Source organism: Capra hircus, chromosome 14, assembly GCF_001704415.2.
Source record: "Capra hircus breed San Clemente chromosome 14, ASM170441v1, whole genome shotgun sequence".
NCBI classification, from domain to species: Eukaryota; Metazoa; Chordata; class Mammalia; order Artiodactyla; family Bovidae; genus Capra; species Capra hircus.
The window spans coordinates 61,852,319-61,873,208 of record NC_030821.1 but is presented as its reverse complement, the minus strand read 5'-3'; positions in this window follow the sequence as shown (position 1 = coordinate 61,873,208).

Below are 20,890 nucleotides of genomic sequence, written 5' to 3'. Positions count from 1 at the left end.
GCACTCATAGTCCTGAAGTAAGAAGCTGCAGTAAAATTTTAACCAGGCTGAAGATATCCTGTGGGCTTCATTTTAATTTTAAAATGGAATTGACACAAATTTGCATTTGCCGATTTTGATGTCTTTTATGACTCTGGCTTAGGTCATCAAGTAGGAAATTTCCTCTGAAATTCTAAAGAACTTTGTGTTATATATTATATAGTATGAAGAAACAGGCAGACTATTAAAACTCATTTAGAATTGGCTATATATTCTGTGAAAGGTTATAGAAGTGCTAATGCTCTGGAATGACTAGTATAGCACACAGAAACGTCTCTGTGTCGGAAAACGTGAACTGAGTCCTCAGTTTCCTGGACGTGGTCAGGGGTTAACCCATCCTAAGTGAGAGTGGTTTTTCTACCTTACCACATGATTTTTCTCTGTTCAAATTACTTATCTGAGGAGCCAGGCAGCTCAGGTGCTGTTGTTCACTCATGTCTGACTCTTTGTGACCCCCATGGACTGCGGCACACCAGGCTTCCCTGTTCTTCCCTATGGACAGAGCAGCTCGGGTGTAAGGAGAATAAACAGACAGTCCTGGACTTTCCAGAGAAATGACATCAGTATTCAGTCATTCATTCGTTCAGTATAATCATTCAAGCCTTTACAAACTATATGTTGGTGGCTCAGATGGTAAAGAATTCACCTGCTAATGAAGGAGACTCAGGACACCCAGGTTCGATCCCTGGGTCAGGAAGATGCTCTGAAGAAAGGAATGTCAACTCACTTTAGTATTCTTGGCTGGGAAATCCCATGAACAGAGGAGCCTGGCAGGCTATAGTCCATGGGGTTGCAAAGAGTCAGACACAACTGAACAACTAACTTTCACTTTCATTATGATGAAATTTAACAAGGTCAAGTAAGAAAAAGAAGAAACATCTATTTCTAATAGTGTCTCAGAGGAAAAGATATGAGGTGTCGGAAAACAGTGACCCATGAACAAACTTTCTGGGTACCATGCTGCGTATGTGCTGAGGAGGAGGGCGGAGGCCGGGCTCCCTGAGGGACAGAAGCCCAAGAGCTGGACCATGGGCTTGGGCTGCCTCACCTACGTCGTGAGGAAATACACACTCCACAAAACCAGGGGATGGAAAGGACGGCCAACGTGGGGGTGGGCTGTCTACCCAAATAGAAGGTTTTAGGACAGGAAAAGATATGGAGGGTGAAACAAGGGAGGACCCAGGGTGGAAGATCTGAGAACTTTTGTGAGCGTGTGTGTGTGTGTGTGTATGTGTGTGCACGCGCGCACACGCATATGTGTAGGAACCACCAGTACCCACCTGTGCCAGAACAAAGGAAACATTTGACAAATGGTCTATCAGCCTGGAGGCACTCTGGAACCTTCTGAAGATAGCCCTCAGCACCGATGACTAGTTCCTAGAGAACCAGGGCAGAGATCAGCTGGACTAATTACCCGCTGTCCCCTAAGTGCCCTTGTTGAGTTGACAGATGCAAACATTGCTGGAAGGTGAATCTGTACACGAAGTAGACCACCTACACGTCCGTGATCTTACCCTTAGGACTGTTCTCAGAATCAGACACCAGCCCAGCACTCCCTCCAGAAGAAAACTAAATAATAGAGAAAAAACACATCCAAACAAATAATAAAACTGTCAAATAGAGTAAATCAAAATCTAGATCAGATGCAGCAGTAACACACGTGGCTGTGGTCTTTGATAACATCACACAAACAGAACTAGGAATTCACTTTTTCATTAATTTCAGCATTTTCAGGCACTCCTGACACCATGTAAGGATCATTGCCCCATATTTTGTTATTATGGAGAAAGCGGTGAGTCTTTTGAATTGCTAAACAAAATAGATTCCCATGCAGACACTAGATAAATTAAGATTGCTTAATGTACTTTCAAGTAGGGAAAGTTTGTTCTTGATTTTATAGCAATATGATGTGCAAAAGAGTTAATTATGAGAAAACTCTTTTTCTCCAACTTTCAAAAGGAAAAAACAAGGTCGGGGTATTCTCAGCTTTATCACTGTGGGTTGCTGTGTTAATCCGATTGGACCAGGGTGTGTGCGGAAGTACATAAAGCTCTGAAGAGAGAAGGCTGAATACAGCAAGGGCATGCTTCTGATTCAAGCGATGGTCTGAGTGGGTCAGAGAAGTTGTCCCCTGCAGGGGACTGTTGATGCTTCTTTTCTGCAAACCTTCATCTCAGAGGGTTCTGGTCCCATTGCACAGACCTGCAGCAGAGCACATGTGGTGCACACCCACCTCTAACAGCCTGTTCTGAAGGAAACACACACCTCACTGCTCACAGCCTACAGTCTAAGGCCTGAACCTAAATGTAAGAAATGTGAGAAAACAGAAGGATCACAGGAGCATTTTCTCCAGAAAATATTGAACTTCATCTCCCTCTTCAGCTGGACATACAATTAGCAATAAGATGTTTTCATGACAAAATTAGTTTTTCCTATATTATTTTCTTAAGAATGACTTTTTGTATTATTCTGTTTTCACAAGGTGACATCTGAAAGAGTAATCTGTTTTTTAGTTGTGTGTGTACATGTGAATTACATATTATTATTAAATTATACACTTGTGCATGCATGCTTAGTCACTGAGTTGTGTACAACTCTTCAACCCCATGGACCCACCAGGCTCCTCTGTCCATGGGCTTTTCCAGTCAAGAAAACTGGAGTAGGTTGCCATGCCCTCCCCCAGGCGAAGATCTCAAATTATACACACACACATTCCATATTCATGAATGGAATGTACCGAGGCATAAATGTAAGGTAAAAAGTAGAAGGAAAATAAAACATAATTTCAACTTGACTTCTTTAATCGATTTAAAAACCCAAAAGCTTTTCTAAAAATATAATTCTAGTTTTAAAGTTAAAGCTCTATAATTTATTGAGAAATTGGTTTAAGGACAAATGAATAACTACTAAGGTCAAATTTGGGGGTTTTATTTTGTTATTTATTTTATTCTTAATTTAATATTATATGTATAATTTAACACAATCAACATGTATTTTCCAAAAGTAGTTATAATTTGACATTTTACACTTAGAAGCCTAAGTAATATATACCACCCAGCATTATATGATTCATTTTATTTTGTGATGAAATATTTGTTTAAGGTAATGCTTACATATTGATATTTATTAAATTAATCCTTACTATTTAGTCACAGTTATCAATTCATTTGAAATTGTCTTTATTTAAAATATTCTATTTCAATAGAATAAATTTTTATTCATTGACTATTACAACTTACGCATCTTTATAATGTTTTAAAATATACAGAGTGGTATAATGACCTATTTTCATAGCTAGAATGTTTTGCATATTAAAACATTGTTAAAGGTGTGGCTATATTAATACATTTGCAGTATGCATATTAGTCATGCATTCGAGGTTTTTAAAAGCCTAGTTCCTAATTTCACAATTTGCCCTTATCATACACAAAATTGTTTTTGGCACGATCTTTTCTTCTCTATGTCTCCAATTGCTCAGAATGTTTTTAGCTCCATGAGTCTAATAACTTGTACTTTTAATTCATAAGTTTCCGCTGTGTGCTCCATATGAGATTTTTGTGTTGTGAAGCAAATGTTCATCACTCTCCTGAGCATCAGTTTCTTCCAGTAGATGGGATTTGGGAAGAACTAAAACAATTATTTGGTTTCTCCAGGTGTTCTTTTCCCCTCCTGTGATCATCGATCCAGAGAAGGAAATGGCTGCATGTTTGGCAAAGTCAGAACCTATTTGGATGTTCTGTTTCTGTTCAGGTAATTACACAGTAGTGAGAGACCACAGACTACCTGAATTGATATTAGATAGTTCTTTTCATATTATTAACACGAGTATTCTCTTCTGTTAGAAGACAGAGCAATCCTATAATTCCAGCAGGGCAAACCTAGCCTGTTTATTAGAATTCTTCTCTAGTTTGTTCGCAAGGATTCTTTCAAGCTGGATCTCTATAAACAATTACCATGTCAAAAGGGACTGCTGAGACTTTAAACCTGCAGAAAGCATCAGATAGTCCGTGCATGCCTTGGTGGGGAGTGTGTGCAAGGCCTAGCTCCCATCAAGCATCTGTATATTAAAATATAAGATGCCAAACACCTGGACACTTGGAAACATCAGAGAATACAAATCTTCTCAATGTGCCAAGAGAGCAGATCATGAAGAATTATATGAAAATAACACAAGGAGAGAAAGATGAGGGGAGGGGTGGCGGGTGTCAGGGGAGAGAGAGAGAGAGAAAGAGAGGCGGGATGCTCTAGAACATTCTGCAGAGCTCTGGATTTCACTGCCTGTCATTGCATAAGGTTCTCAGAGGTTGACTCATAGCAGCATCTGTGAGAAGAGCAACAGGATCAGAGGGCCAGGCTTGCGAGAGGACCAGGGCCCCTGGGTGTTTATATCTTCAGACTCCTGAGGTGACTCTGAGACATACACAGCTTGAACTACTGAATTATCTTGCATGGTACAAGAGTGACAAATGCAGTAAGGTCACAGTCTTACGATAAAGACAGCCCTCCCAACAAGTCCATGAACTAAAGCAGGACAGAGCAGTCCTGCTGAGATCTACAGGCTGAAGGTGGAGAGGACGCATGGCCCTGGCCTGCAGATGAGTTAGCAGGTGTTGCAAAGGAAAAGTTAAAATTTTCCATAATCTTCCGCTCGTTCTGCCTCTGTAACTCAGCTTGTTCCTTGCAAAGTCTGGATCACATAGGTCACGTAGTCTCACAAAGTGGGGGCTTACTTTACTAGGAACTGGAGCTTATCTCACTCACCCTTGTCCTGCTGTTTGCAATTGCCCAGCCCCTGCAAACCTCCTTAATCATGCCTGTCCATGTAAAGGTCAGGCATCCCCCTTCCCATCTTGACTGCTGTTCCCGTGCGTGTGAAACCCCTAGTATAAACCAGCCTATTAGCAGCTAGTGTTGCCCACTACAGTCTGTCTATAAATACTCTGTAACCCCTTCGTTCGGGGCTCAGAGCTTGGAGGGTTAACGCCTCTGGGCCCACCGGTGTAATAAACCTGAGTTCTCCAACTCTCCGGGTGTGGTGCTTGGTTTCTCAATTACTGGTTTCTGCAACAGTGTCACCCTTTTCTCCATGAAGCTTTGCAGCTTCATTGCTCGAAGTCTGATTCTCACAGGTTCTGTGAAAGTCTCTGGGGTATAAATGTTAGCTTGGCTCCAGCAGTTAAACAGAGGATCACATTTGAACCAGGAGGGAGTGGGCGTGGAGTTGGGCTGTCCGGATCCTGTTCATGATGAACTTGTCTTCAGAGCCCCTGGGAGCATGGGCAGCAGACGGGATTGTGTCAGTTCCAGAGTCTGCTCGGCCTGGGGATGGGAATGTCCCTTCTGGGGCAGCATGCAGAGAACTGGTGGAAGCCAAGTTTAAGAGCTGGAGTAGGGCCGTCTCCAGGGTGGCCACGGCTGACAGGAGCTCCAAGGCAGCTCAGCCTCCTACTGCCCCATCTGCTTCCCCTCCTTCCCCTCCAAGGATCCCATTCCAAGGATTCTCCTTAATAAACACCTTACCTGCCAAACACCAACTCAGGGCATCTCTCTATGGTCCTATGGATCTTGGGATTAGGAAAAGGAGGACAATTAAAGTGAAAAACAAACAAAAAAAAGCCTTAATCGATTCCACACATAGAATCTTGTTTGGTTCAGTTTTATTTTGTTTTTAAAGAAAATGTAACTGATAGCTGTGTGGAAGACAATGTAAGTTTGGAAACAGCAGATGACAAACAAAGCAAATTATGGAAACATGAGCTGATGGGAACCTGGAAAGTCACGGCAAAGGTGACCAATAAAAAGTCATAAAAGAAAAACAACTGGACTCTGTTAGAATAAAGGAAAGGGAAGATTTTAAAGCTCCCTTCAAATTCCTACGTTGAGAAAAAACAAAAACAACTCTTGTTTCTCTGACCGAAAAATAACAAAGTGAAAACTTTTGGCCAAGATCACTCTTTTAAAATAAATGTATCCATGGGAGGTGTATGCTCAGAGGTGCACACTCCAAAATATTTTAATTTAAATATATAATCAAAAAGTTTGAGATGGATAATTTAACTAGTGTTCTTGCCTGGAGAATCCCAGGGACGAGGGAGCCTGGTGGGCTGCCGGCTATGAGGTCGCACAGAGTCGGACAAGACTGAAGCGACTTAGCAGCAGCAGCAGCAGCAAGTATCAGTTAAGTTAGTATTTTTAAAAGAAAATGTAGATTTCTGATCTTACCTTGAAACCTACTACGGGAAAAAAAAAGAAAGCTGCCCTACGATCCTTACTAAAACAAAGTGAAGAAATCACTGCTGAAGAAACTGGGAAACCCTTGTTATCCTGGAAACTGTCTCCTCTTTGCTCTAAATCCTCCATTTTGATGTTCTGTCTCTAAGTTGTGTCTGACTCTTAGCGACCCCATGGACTGCAGCATGCCAGGCTTCTCTGTCATTCACTGTCTCCCAGAGTTTGCTCAAAATCATGCCCATTGATTCGGTGATGTCATCCAGCCATCTCATCTTCTGTCCCCCTTCTCCTGCCCTCAATCTTTCACAGCATCAGGGTCTTTTCCAATGAAAGTACAGTTGCAGGGAGAACTATTGTTTGTAAATCAGTGCTTCACAAAAGCAGTTAACTTGAAAAAAAAAGAATAGTAAGCAATAATAAGACCTTGGAATCTGCTGTTCTCCTAGGTGGACAGGCCTGTGTGTGATTAGGTTATTATTTTAAACAAGGAGGAAAAATAAAATCAGGAGGAGAAATCTCTTAAACTTATGAAGCCTGTTGTTGAGGGAATCTGCCTGTGTGGAGACTCAGGAAGCCGAGTATTTATCTTGTTGAAGGCAGCCTCCCTGTGGCACACTGAGAGGCTGTTTGCTCTCTTTTCTAAGATTCTAACATGGAAATGAGCTCATATTTCCAAATATTAGAAAAATTTATGATTATTTTGTTTTTTAAAAGCAAAGAGAAATATAGATGTTCTGCTTTTAGAAATATTATAAACAAAACTTAGAAAATTAGAAGGGATAAAGAAAGTAAAGACTCTTAGTTGATGATGTTAGAATTGTCTCCAAAGCAACTCCTGGACAGTTCAGTGCCTATAGCTTTTCAAAGGAAGTAAGGCCACACTGGGGGTGTTTATTGGGATTTTACTGTGTAGTTTAAGGTGTGCCCTCCAATGTGAGGTGTGCCTGGGAAGAATCACATGGTGAAGACTTGCTGGTTCCTTAAAAAGTTCTGTTAACAAGAACATTACTTGCACTGTTTTCCTTCGCAGGAACTTGTTTAGTATTTTTTGGAATGGTAAAGTCACGTTAATATAGAGTAGACAAGATTGCAGAAGTCTTTGGTTTTCATGGTACAGAAGAATTTGTAAGCTCTAGAACTTACCAATCTTTCAGTCATTCCCTCTGTTGACAAGGAATGGTATGCAAATAAAGTAGCATTGCCAATTAACTGGTAAAGAGACAAATAACTAAATGAAGAATCATAGAATTAAACAAGATTCATTGCCAATTTGAAACTATATCCAATACTATGTCAACATGAGACAGAGAGTTCTGATAAACAGAGTATGTTGGACAGATAAGAAGCAACAAGCAAAGACCACTCAAAGACTACTCAAAGACCTCACAGCATGCTGTAGCTGGGGAATCAGCCATGGTCGCCTGTGTCCTGGCAGAGACCTGAAGGTGAGCAGAGGGGGCCGTGAGCTTTGCAAAGAAAAATGGAAAAGCTACAATACCTAAAGTTCTAATTGCACTGGGAGTTGGGGGGAAGTTGGAGAGGGGCCAACCAGAAGGGGAGCAGCATCTTTGGTTTTCTCTGTCTGGTCCTTGGTTAAGAACTGGAACCAAAAGACAAAAATATAAAGCCACAGTCCTTGACCTTGATGCAGAGGTCATAGGTCAGAGTTCTTTTGTCATGTATGTTCATTACTTATATGTTCAGTCTTCCAATATACTAGAGAGAAAAACAGTTGCTTTAGGACTAAAAACCAAATGTTAAGTTTAATTTTTATCTAGGTGTCCTTGTAGAGATCACTCAACTTTTTAAAAATGTAACTATACTAAATCCCCTATAAGCCATGGAAACAGCATTTTTTGCTAAGCAAGAGTTTACTTGTGTCCACTGTTGAAAGTGTGGACTTTCAACAAGTGTCCACTGTTGAAAAGACTAGTTATTTAAACCTACTTTTTTATAACCACCTCATATGCACATACAACTAAACCATAGTGTTTTTCTTTTGTTTGATATTCATATATATACATTCATTTAATTTAAAATTAATATTTAAACTCACTCTCTTTTTAAAAAATACAACAAACCTGATGCCCCTTTGACAAGCACCGTAATCTAAAAAACATTTTAGAGAAAATAACTCTCATGGAGAATTCATTGCATCTTATTTAGAACTCATTATGTCTTATAGAGAGCTTGACCAGGGATCAAACCCACACCGTCTGCACTAGAAGGTGAAGTCTTAACCACTGGACTGCTAGAGAAGTCCTGATACTGACACATTTCAAGTTGTTAAAGCTTTTGTAAAGTGAGATCAATTTTCTTTTTTCAGTTTGAAAAGTAGTCCAGAGTGGATCCACAAGGAGGCATGAATTGTTTAAATCAGCCACGACTGCAATCCTAAGCTACTGGAGTGCCCTGGAGACATATTTCTTGAAGACTAAATTACCTTAGATACAGATAGATCTCTGTTCATCATTTATCTTAAAAGAAAAATTTTATTTCTTTCATTTCTTCTCCTTGAGGGACAGTTGACAGTTGTCTGTAGGAATCCCCAGTCTGACATCAAAACCAAAATGGTAGCTGAAGGACGCTGCCTGAAATCCTTTGATGATTTGGAATATTAATATCGAGGTGTAAGGTTTCAAACTGTAAAACGAATGGGAATATTTAAACATCAAATTGTATACGACTTTTCAGAAGTCACAAAAGCATCTCTCAATATTTAATGATTGACAATTCAGAGACACTGTAGAGAGAAAAGTTTGAGAATAATATTTTTTATCATTCATTGTGAAAGAAGCTAACTGAAGAGCATAGTTCTTTCATCCTTGCATTTGCTTTTTAAAGTTTACTGAGCATCTGCTATAAATGCAGGAACCGTGCTAGTGAGGGGAGCCCCTCAGCCAGGGTGCTCTGAGGACACGATTCCCCCTAGGTGCTGAGTGTCGCTTATCAGGGCAGAGTCCTAGGACTTTTCAACAATTATGACAGATCTGGCCAGCTGGGGTCTCAGGTGACTTTAGAAGCTCCTTTTGAGAGCCCAAAATATCAAAGGCCACTAGAAAGGGACCAGGAGCAGCTAAGCATGAAGTGGAATCTGCTGCAGCCACATCCACGGTCTCAGCCTTCACCCTTGATCTACACTGGAAAGTCATGCTGAGTTAGGGTACGTGACATGTTTGCTGAGGCAACTAGTCTCACAATATTCAGTGTTTTCCAGTCCAAACATAAGCAATGAATTCTTTATTTTGTATTTAGATAGAACATGGATATTACTTAATGAACTCTTTGCTTCATCCTAGGTGGTGCTAGTGGTAATAATCTGCCTGCCAAAGCCAAAGACTCCCCTGGAGGAGGAGGAGGCAACCCCCTCCAGTATTCTTGCCAGGGAAATCCCATGGACAGACGAGCCTAGTGGGCTACAGTCCATGGAGTGACAAAGATTCGGACATGACTGAAAGCGCACACAGACACAGTCTCTTCATGAAAATCCACCTTAAAAACTAAAAAAAAAAAAAAAAAAAAAAGACCCGCTCTTTGTCATTTTATGTATTTTGTTTTCTTATAATTTCTGTTGAATTATTCATAAGTTCCTTATTAATAACTCCCTTAATTTCCTACAAATGCTTTTTATATAGATAATAGTCCCAGTAAAAAATTGAACAATAAAAACTAAATTAAAATGAGACCTAAGAGGACATTCTAGCTGCTGCTCTGAAATGGTCAGACATGTCTTCAGAATCCGGTCCCTGCACTTATGTATTTCCCACTAACACAGCACTTTGTATGGACACTTGTCAGCAAGACTTTATCAGATGCTCTGTGATTCTAAACTACTGATAGGCACTGCATCAGGCTGAGTGTAGAAAAATATCTGCCCTCCCTCCATGAACGGGACACAGGAATGAGCCACAGTGACTGCACTCTTAGGAGGCAGCCTGCAGAGATGATGAAGGACTCTTGGGAACTCAGGCTTTATTAGTTTTATTGGTAGCTGATTACTTCAGACAATTCCAAATGTCTGGTCGTGATAAAGGCCATTATGATTTCCTAACCTGGTCTCTTTATATGACAACAGTGTCCTCCCTCTGAAGCCACCACATTCTAGTGCACTGGGGTTACTACATCAACACAGAGACTTTGCTGCTGCTGCTGCTGCTGCTAAGTTGCTTCAGTTGTGTCCAACTCTGTGTGACCCCATAGACGGCAGCCCACCAGACTGTGCCTTCCCTGGGATTCTCCAAGCAAGAACACTGGAGTGGGTTGGCATGTCCTTCTCCAATGCAGGAAAGTGAAACTTTAAGGGGACACAATTCAGGCTGAAAAAGGGTTTAGAAACAGCCTGAAAAAGGGTTGAGAAAAAGCAGGTACGATGAAGAGATGAGAAACTCAGAGCATGTGGCCTCATAGTGGTTAGGGGGGTGGGGTGCATCAGAGACCAGGAAATTGAGACACTGATGCTGAGAACAGGGGCCTGAAACAATGCAGGCAAGCTTCATCTCATTCCAGACTGATTTTCAGAATTAATTAGTATGACTTGATCATTCTTTAGATGTGGGGTGGGGTTGAAGAGAAGTGGCCAGTAAATGAATTATTGGGTCTAGGACCCACCCACCCCGCTCCAGTACGCTTGCCTGAAAAATCCCATGGATGGAGGAGCCTGGTATGCTGCAGTCCATGGGGTCGCGAAGAGTCAGACACGACTGAGCGACTTCACTTTCACTTTTCACTTTCATGCATTGGAGGAGGAAATGGCAACCCACTCCAGTGTTCTTGCCTGGAGAATCTCAGGGACGAGGGAGCCTGGTGAGCTGCCATCTATGGGGTCACACAGAGTTGGACAAGACTGAAGTGACTTAGCAGCAACAGCAGCAGTGTTCATTAAAAAAATCACAGGAGATGTGGGAGGATATGGCGATTCCTTGAGGACAGTGCATTAAGAAACAGCAGCTTTAGATTCATTAAACAGCTACTTTGTACTCAGTGAATCAGAACTCTCAGAATCTAAGAACCTTTATTCCTCTGTGGACTATCTGAAGGCTAAGTGGAGACGGACATATCATCATTTAATCGCTTGATTTTGGCCAGGAAGCTCTTTGTGATAATTTGCTCAACATCTTATGAATATTTCAGTTGAGTAGAAATCAACACAGCAGCTGCTATATGAACATCTCCGAGATACCTGGTTACTGTTTCTTACGGACTCAGTTGCCTGGAGGAATATGGAACTGTTATCCAAAAGTAAAGCATTATGTTTGTTATTTCCACCACTACGGAGGATACACTTCCTCTATTTATCCACACTGGGTACATTTCTATGAGGAAAAATACCAGGGTGACATTGTTGTTGAAATCACTATTCATTAAGCCTTTAGCATAGAATAAAGTACAACTTACATACCCCAGATATAAGCTAGAGATGTATGTCCATGTGTGACACTATAAACACTCAGCTCATAGCATAGTTCCTTACTCCATCTCTAGTAATCATGCTTTTAAAAGGAATCTCTCTCTTCTCTGATCCTGAGAGCAAGGGTTTACAGTTTGATTATGTCATGGTTGACATATTGATAAAATATCATGAAACTGTCAGCAGCCGAGTCTATTGAAATTAAGTGTAATGACAAAGAAGCAAAATCTCTTTTTCTTTGCCTCTCCAGGAGATGATAAATGTACTGTTTCCAAAAAAACACTATTTTTTATAGATATATCAATTCAGTTCATTTTCTCAGTCGTGTCTGATTCTGTCAATCCAAGGACTGCAAAATGCCAGGCTTCCCTGTCCATCACCAACTCCAAGAGCTTGTTCAAATTCATGTCCATTGAGTCAGTGATGCCATTCAACCATCTCATCCTCTGTTGCCCCATTCTCTTCCTTTTCCAGCATCAGGGTCTTTTCAAATGAGTCAGTTCTTTGCATCAGGAGGCCAAAGAATTGGAATTTCAGCTTCAGTATCAGTCCTTCCAGTGAATATTCAGGACTGATTTCCTTTAGGATTAACTGGTTTGATCTCCTTGCAGTCCAAGGGATTCTCACGAGTCTTCTCCAACACCATAGTTCAAAAGCATTAATTCTTCGGCTCTCAGCTTTCTTTATAGTACAACTCTCACATCCATACATGACCACTGGAAAAACCATAGCTTTGACTAGACAGATCTTTATTGTCCAAGTGTTGTCTCTGCTTCTTAATATGTTGTCTAAATTGGTCATAGCTTTTCTTCCAAGAAGCAGCATCTTTTAATTTCATGGCTGCAGTCACCATCTGCAGTGATTTTGGAGCCCAAGAAAATAAAGTCTGTCACTGTATCCATTGTTTCCCCATCTATTTGCCACGAAGGAATGAGACCAGATTCCATATACTTTGTCTTTTGAATGCTGAGTTTTAAGACAGCTTTTTTCACTCTCCTCTTTCACTTTCATCAAGAGGCTCTTTAGTTCTTCTTCGCTTTCTGCCATAAGGGTGGTGTTATCTGCATGTCTGAGGTTATTGATAATTCTCCTAGCAATCTTGATTCCAGCTTGTGCTTCATCCAGCCTGACATTTTGAAGGATGTACTCTGCATATAAGTTAAATAAACAGGGTGACAATATACAGCCTTGACATACTCCTTTCCCAATTTGGAACCAGTCTGTAGTTCCATGTCCAGTTCTAACTGTTGCCTCTTGACCTGCATACAGATTTCTCATGAGGCAGGTAAGGTGGTCTGGTATTCCCATCTCTTGAAGAATTTTTCACAGTTTGTTGTGATCCACACAGAGAAAGGCTTTGGCATAATTAAAAAGCAGAAATAGATGTTTTTCTGTTATTCTCTTGCTTTTTCTATGATCCAGTGGATGTTGGCAATGTGACCTCTGGTTCCTCTGCCTTTTCTAAATCCAGATTGAACATCTGGAAGTTCACAGTTCACGTACTCTTGAAGCCTGGCTTGGAGAATTTTGAGCATCACTTTACTAGCATGTGAGATCAGTGCAATTGTGTGGTAGTTTGAGCATTCTTTGGTATTGCCTTTCTTTGGGATTGGAATGAAAACTGAGATTTTCCATTCTCATGGGGACTGCTGAATTTTCCAAATTTGCTGGCATATTGAATGCAGCACTTTCACAGCATCATCTTTCAGGATTTGAAATAGCTCAACTGGAACTCCATCACATCTACTAGCTTTGTTCATAGTGACGCTTCCTAAGGTCCACTTGATTTTGCATTCTAGGATGTCTGGCTCTAAGTGAGTGATCACACCATCATGATTATCTTGGTCATGCATATCTTTTTTGTATAGTTCTTCTGTGTGTTCTTGCTACCTCTTCTTAATATCTTCCGCATCTGTTAGGTCCATACCATTTCTGTCCTTTATTGAGCCCATCTTTGCATGAAATGTTCCCTTGGTATCTCTAATTTTTTGAAAGAGATCTCTAGTTGTTCCCATTCTAGTGTTTTCCTCTATGTCTTTGCATTGCTCACTGAGGAAGGCCTTCTTACCTCTCCTTGCTATTGTTGGGAACTCTGCATTCAGATGCTTGTAGCTTTCATTTTCTCCTTTGCCTTTCACTTCTCTTCTTTTCTCAGCTATGTGTAAGGCCTCCTCAGACAACCATTTTGCCTTTTTGTATTTCTTTTTCTTGGAGGTGGTTGCGGACCTCTGTTCGTAGTTCTTCAGGCACTCTGTCTATGGGATCTAATCCCTTTAATCGATTTGTCACTTCCACTTTATAATTGTAAGGGATTTGATTTAGGTCATACCTGAATGGTTTTCCTTACTTTCTTCAATTTAAACCTGAATTTGGCAATAAGGAGTTCATGATCTGAGCCACAGTCAGCTCCTGGCCTTGTTTTTGCTGACTGAATAGAGCTTTTCCATCAGACTGAATTTATCAGTCTGATTTTGGTGTTGACCATCTGCTGACATCCATGTGTACAGTCTTCTCTTTTATTGTTGAAAGAAGGTGTTTGCTATGACGAGTGCATTCTCTTGGCAAAAGTCTGTTAGCCTTTGCCCTGCTTCATTTTGTACTCCAAGGACAAATTTGCCTGTTACTCCAGGTATCTCTTGATTTTCTACTTTGGCATTCCAGTCCCCTATGATGAGAAAGATCTTCTTGGGGTGTTAGTTCTAGAAGGTCTTGTAGGTCTTCATAGAACTATACAACTTCAGATTCTTCAGAATTACTGGTTGGAGCATAGACTTGATTACTGTGATATTGAATGGCTTGCCTTGGAAACGAACAGAGATCATGCTGTTGTTTTTGAGATTGCATCCAAGTACTGCATTTTGGACTCTTGTTGACTGAGGGCTACTCCATTTCTTCTAAAAGATTCTTGCCCACAGTAGTAGATATAGTGGTCATTTGAATTAAATTCACTGATTCCTGTCCATTTTAGTTCACTGATTCCTAAAATGTTGACTTTCACTCTTGCCATCTCCTGTTTGACCACTTCCAATTTGCCTTGATTCACAGACCTAAAATTCCAGGTTCCTATGCAATATTGTTCTTTGCAGCATTGGACTTTACTTCCATCACCAGTCACATCCATAACTGTGTTGTTTTCGCTTTGGCTCTGTCTCGTCATTCTTTCTGGAGTTATTTCTCCGCACTTCTCCAGTAGCATATTGGGCACATACCGACCTGGGGAGTTCATTTTTCAGTGTCATATCTTTTTGCCTTTTCATACTGTTCAAAGATATTTAAGTGCCATGAACTTTAGGCATGAGACACTTAGCACTGTGGATGCTTATGAGTGTTGGTGGAAATTTAGAACACCTTTAAAGGAGGAAATAATTTTATAAATCTCTTTAAAGGCTAAGCATTAAAATTAAAGAGAATTAATGAAAAGAACTGACAAAATAAAAAACCATAAATTATATAATTGACATAAATTATAAACCATAAATTATATATATGACAAACTGTTCTCTCCCCAGAACACAAGAGAAATCCTTGAAAAATAACATTAAACTATCTCAAAACAATAACTTTAATTCTGAAAACAGGTAACTGAACTTCCTTGTGAACAATCATAATATCAAATCTTAATGTATGTGCTTGAACCATGAGGCCTCCCCAATGGTTCTGCAGGTAAAGCATCAGCCTGTAATGCAGGAGACACAGGAGATGAAGCTTCAATACCTGGCCAGGAAGATCCCCTGGAGTAGGAAATGGCAACTCACTCCAGTGTTCTTGCTAGAGGATCCCATGGACAGAGGAGCCTGGGGGGCTATAGTCCATGGCGTTGCAGAATCGAACACAGGAAGGTGGTTCTGATTTGGTTGTCAGCAGCCAATCTGTATATTCTGGATTATATTTTATTAGATAATGTTAAATGCCACATGATTTATCTGTGAGCTGTCAAAGCCACTGACATAACCAGTGATGGAGCAAGAGAAGAAAGAGCTGCAAGGTGGTGGCAACCCATCTGTCTTCCAAACTCGGCTCGCAGACACTGCTCCTGTAAACATTTTCTCTCCAGGCCAGCGATAACTGCCCTGTCCTGGTGGCATCACAGAATTGCCGGGGTGTCCTTGGATGAACACACTGCACACGTGCATCCACCCATGCTGTGGACCCTGAAATACACACACTGCTCAGGTTCTTCTCTGCAAAGCAAGTGCCACCCAGCCAGGCAGCACCTTCACGGGACAGCCTCCTGCTCTCAGCTACATGGGGATCAGCCTGGGGTGCAGAGAGCTGTTCCCTGATCTCCTGTTACCCTGAACAGCACGCACCAGGTGACTCAGGGGGGCAGGGCTCCAGGGCCATTGATCCCAGCACGTCATTCAGATGGGCTGCAGTCGCCACACACTGGCCTGGTGGGCTGGTTGGGCTCTTGTCTGGTGGCCCTGCAGACTGACTCTACCTCTACTTCTCCTTCCACCCTGAGTCCTTGGCCTTTGACGCCCAGTAGACGCCTTCCAGCCTCAACTGAACTGGGTATCTCCTTCCAGAGAAACCAGCATGCAATCTACATGGCAAATAACCCTTAAAATGCTGAATAATTGGCTATTACTTTAAAAGTTAATAATGATATTTGGAAAAGTCAGTTGAACCAAGGGCAACTTACAAAACCATAATAATGGACACATTTATATAGAACATAGTTGATCAACAAGGTATGTACGTGCTAAGGACTTCCAGCTGTCTAGTTGGAGCAGAAGACAAAGTCTGTTAACAGCCCAGGCAGATGTATTTACTTCCTTGGTGGCTCAGTGGTAAAGAATCCACCAGCAATGCAGGAAACACAGGCTTGATCCCTGGGTCGGAAGATATCCTGGAGAAGGAAATGGCAACCCCCTCCAGTATTCTTGCCTGGGAAATTCCATGGGCAGAGGAGCTTGGTGGGCTATAGTCCATGGGGTTGCAAACAGTTGGACACGACCGAAGAAATTTAGCACACAAGCAGGCATGTACAGAGGCGCCATGAAAGCAACAAGCCATATCATAAACCACACAGAAAATGAGCAGAAAGAGCTAGAAAAAGAGATGGTTGCAACGAGCCCTCCTGGGGCGGAAACAAGCCTCAGAAAGTGACTTCAAGGATGACTCATGCAAATAATCCCAGACTTAACTGTTGCAGACGGTGCAACAATGTATGTCCCAGAAAATTACTGAAAACAGTAAAGCAATCAGCTGAAAATTAGTGGAGGGTAACAGCTGGTAAATACCAACAGGCAGACAGCTTAACAGAGAGACTGGAGAGGAGGCAGACTGAGAGTCTTGTACACTTTCTCACTCCAGGAAGACATGCGGTCCACTGAAGGGAAGCCACACAGGGTACAGGAAGTGGACACCACTGAGCCCACCAGCCTGACCACTGACCAAACAAGCCCTGGAGGAGGAGGCTCAGAATCCAGGTAAGAGCACAGATCACCATTTAAATCATGCATTCTCTTAAAAGTTCAGTCATCAACAAGACACACAAAGAAACAGAAAATGTACTCCCAAAACAGCCAAAGAGCAGGAGAACAAAACAAAGGTCAGACTCCTCAAGGTCTTCAACACAGTTATCCTCACTATGTTCCAGGAACTGAAGGAAGCCAGGTTTATGGAAACAGAGGAAGACATGACGACAGGGTTCATCAAGAGTATCAGTAAAGACAGAAATCATAAGAAAGAACCAAATAGCAATTCTGTAGTTGAAAAGTGTATCTAAAATTTTTATAGAGTCACAGAGGGAGTCAGCAGTAGGTCTTAAAGAAGAGCCAACTGGAAAAGACCTTGATTAAGAAAGATTGATGCAAGAGGAGAAGGGGGGCACCAGAGGATGTGATGGTTAGATAGCATCACTGACTCAATGGGGTTTGAGCAAGCTCCAGGAGATAGTGAAGGACAGGGCAGTCTGGTGTGCTGCAGTCCATGGGGTCACAAAGGGTTGGACATGGCATAGCAATTGAGCAAGAACAACTTGAGTAGACATCTTTCCAAAATACATATACACATAGTTAACAAACATTTGAAAAAGTATTCATCATCATTAATCATCAACGAAACCCAAGTTAACATCTCAGTGAGATATCACCTTGCATCAGCCAAGATAACCCCTAATACTGACACCATCACCAATGGCAATGAAAGCAGAAAACAACAAGTGTTGGTAAGGATGTGAAGAAACTGGAATGCTTGTAAACTGTTCATGGGAAAGTAAAAGGGTGCAGCTGTTGTAGAAAACTATGGAGATTCTGTAGACAATTAAAAGTAGAACTACCATTGGATCCAGTAACCCTACTTTCAGGTATTTATCCAAAAGGGATGAAAACAGGACCTCAAGAAGATATTTTCAGATTTGTGTTCACCTGTAGCATTATTCACAATAGCCAAAAGATAGACAAAACCTCAGTGTCTGTTGACAGGTGAATGGATAAAATGTAGTATAAGCAAATGGTGGAATGTTATACAGCGTTTAAAAAGAAGGAAATCCTCTTATGTGCTACTACATGGGTGAACCTGGAGGACATTAGGTTAAGTGAAATTAGCTAGACACAAAAAGGTGAATACTGTACAATTCCATGTATGCAAGGCGTCTTAGAGTTCAACCCCTAGACACTCTGCAGAAAGTCCTAGAGTGGTGGTTGCCAGTAAGTAGGAAGAGGGGAGGATGAGAAACTGTTCAATGGGTTTAGTAGTTTTTCAAGATAGAAAAGTTCTTGAGGATTTTGTGCAACAATGTGAATACATGTATTATTGAATGGTATACTTTAAAATGGGAATCTCTGGGGACTCAGCGGTAAAGAATCTACCTGCAAGGCAGGAAGCTCAGGTTTGAATCCTGGGTCAGGAAGATCCCCTGGAGAAGGAAATGGCAACCCACTCCAGTATTCTTGCCTGTGAAATCCCATAGACAGAGGAGCCTGGTGGGCTACAGTCCATGGATCACAAAGAGTCGGACATCACTAGCGACTAAATCACCACTACCATACTTTAAAATGGTTAAGGGGGTAAATTACATGTTTTGTGTTTTTAACCCAATTGTAAACTAGACAATCAATCAATAGAGCACATGCTTTGGAAACAAACATGAAGGATACAGAATATTGGGGTTATTTTACAAATCTAGACTCACTGAATTCAAAGGCATTTATAATAAAGTGCACAGCCTTAAACTAAATCTGTCATTTTTTTTTCATGTTGTTGCTCTGTGTATAAATTTCCCTAAACCATCTACTGGTTTTGAACATTGAATGGTGCCCTAAGGCATATATGTTTCTGGGCCTTGATTTTCTTGTTCAGGATTCTGTTGTAAGATAAGTCTTTGTTGAGGCACATAATAATAGTTCACCATTTCAATAAGGGAGTGGCCTTTTGGGGGTTCTCCTAAATTTGAGAAATCTGTTCTGACTTCTGGTCCTGCCTGATATTAAGACACATGTCTTATTCCAGCCACAGGGTTAAACAAGAAGCCCTACTCGCCTGGTCCCAGCAGCTCTGTTAGAACAGACTGGCAGCATCACACGCTGCACTCCTCACCGAATTTCTATTTTTAATATTTGAGCACATTCCTATCTTTCAAGCTCAGCTCTGATGAATATTTTATTTGATCTAAAATTTTTAGTTATTTCTGCTGTGAGAGTTTTCTAGTTACCCAGAAGAGCCCACAGTGCCAGAAATATGCCTCATTTGAGGGCCTGGTCTTGAAAAATTACTTGCATCCATTTTTCTCACTTTCTTAATGTTTCTTCTTCTCACAGCATTCAACTGAAACCCAGGATGTGCAACTCTTGGCAAATAATACAGATGGATTTGTTTTATCCATTTAGAAAAGTAACACAAGAAAGCAGTTCTATATTTGCATATGCAGGACCACCACAACAGAACTGTGGAAAGCTGAAGTCAAAATGAACTTCCATTGAATAAAGTGAACCAAAGTCGATTTAATGATAATTCTTTTAGAAAACAAGGAACATCTAATAGAGCAGAACTTTTGAGCTTGGATGGAAAAAAACAATGAAGTGCGCTTCATCATTTTTCCCTTCATCTCTTTGTTTGCCCTATTTAACCAATAGTAATGTAGCACCCTGCCTGTCAGTTCGCTGTATAATTTCTACATATTAACTGCATGATGCTGTTTAACACCCCAGTGACAAAACTGAGTCTCAAAGAGCTTCCGCAGCCCCTGATTTGAAATCAGACAGCAGACACAGGATCTGAATCAGTCTAGCCTGTCTGTAGAGTCTGTGTCTTTGACCTCTACTCTGTGCTGTCTCTTATACATGAAACTTTTTTTTTTAATGCATGAAATTTTATCCAGTTTAATTTTTGAATTTTCATCTTTCTCTTATCAAAGTACTTTCACTCTTTAGAAAAAAAAGCGTTTTGATTTCATTCATGTTACATTTAAGAAGGTTCATCTTTAGGCTTTATAACCACATTTTAGTTCTGTTGTAAACAGGAAATGATAACAATGAACTTGATATCTGACAACATTCAAACCTTCAAAGAGACCTGAAAAGAACAGCTTATAAAGCAGCTGTCGGCTTGCCTAAGGTACAGCTCATGGAAGTTTAAGATTCTTTCCTGTAAGATTTCTTATAAGTGAAATGTGCTAGGGAAATAGGTAGATGGAGTGAAAAACAAATTAGTACTTAAAGTGAAATGTGTAAACACTTAAACAGTCTGATACTTTCAGATGTCTGTGTAATAAGAAGGCTTCACTGACAACTCTGTGTGAGGGGGGCTGGGTGAGTGTGTGGGTTTGTGTTTAACAAGCAGCACTGCCCACTAGAGTGATGGTGGTTCAACAGTGTGGACAGAATTGACACTGATACACTACCAAACAAACACCTTTCTCAAGACAGTTTAATTTGCTCCATCCCTAAGGTTACAAATTAATTGGCAATCATGACACATGGAAGGTGACAAACTGCTATTAAAATGTCAGATATTCTCCTAAAGCAGAAGATTCTTTCAGACAAGTCAAGAAAGAGTGGGATTTTTTTTTTGTAAATGAAAGATCTATAGTGGCTTAATGAAGGAAAGCATTTTGGTTCAATATGAAAAAATCTGGAACATGATGACAGAAAGTAACAATTGTTCAGTCACTGAGAAGCAAAAGAATAATTTTTAATAAAAATGTTGAGAGGTGTGAAAGTAAAATCTGTTCCTTTGGAAACTATGTAAAAACACTGAGCTTGCATA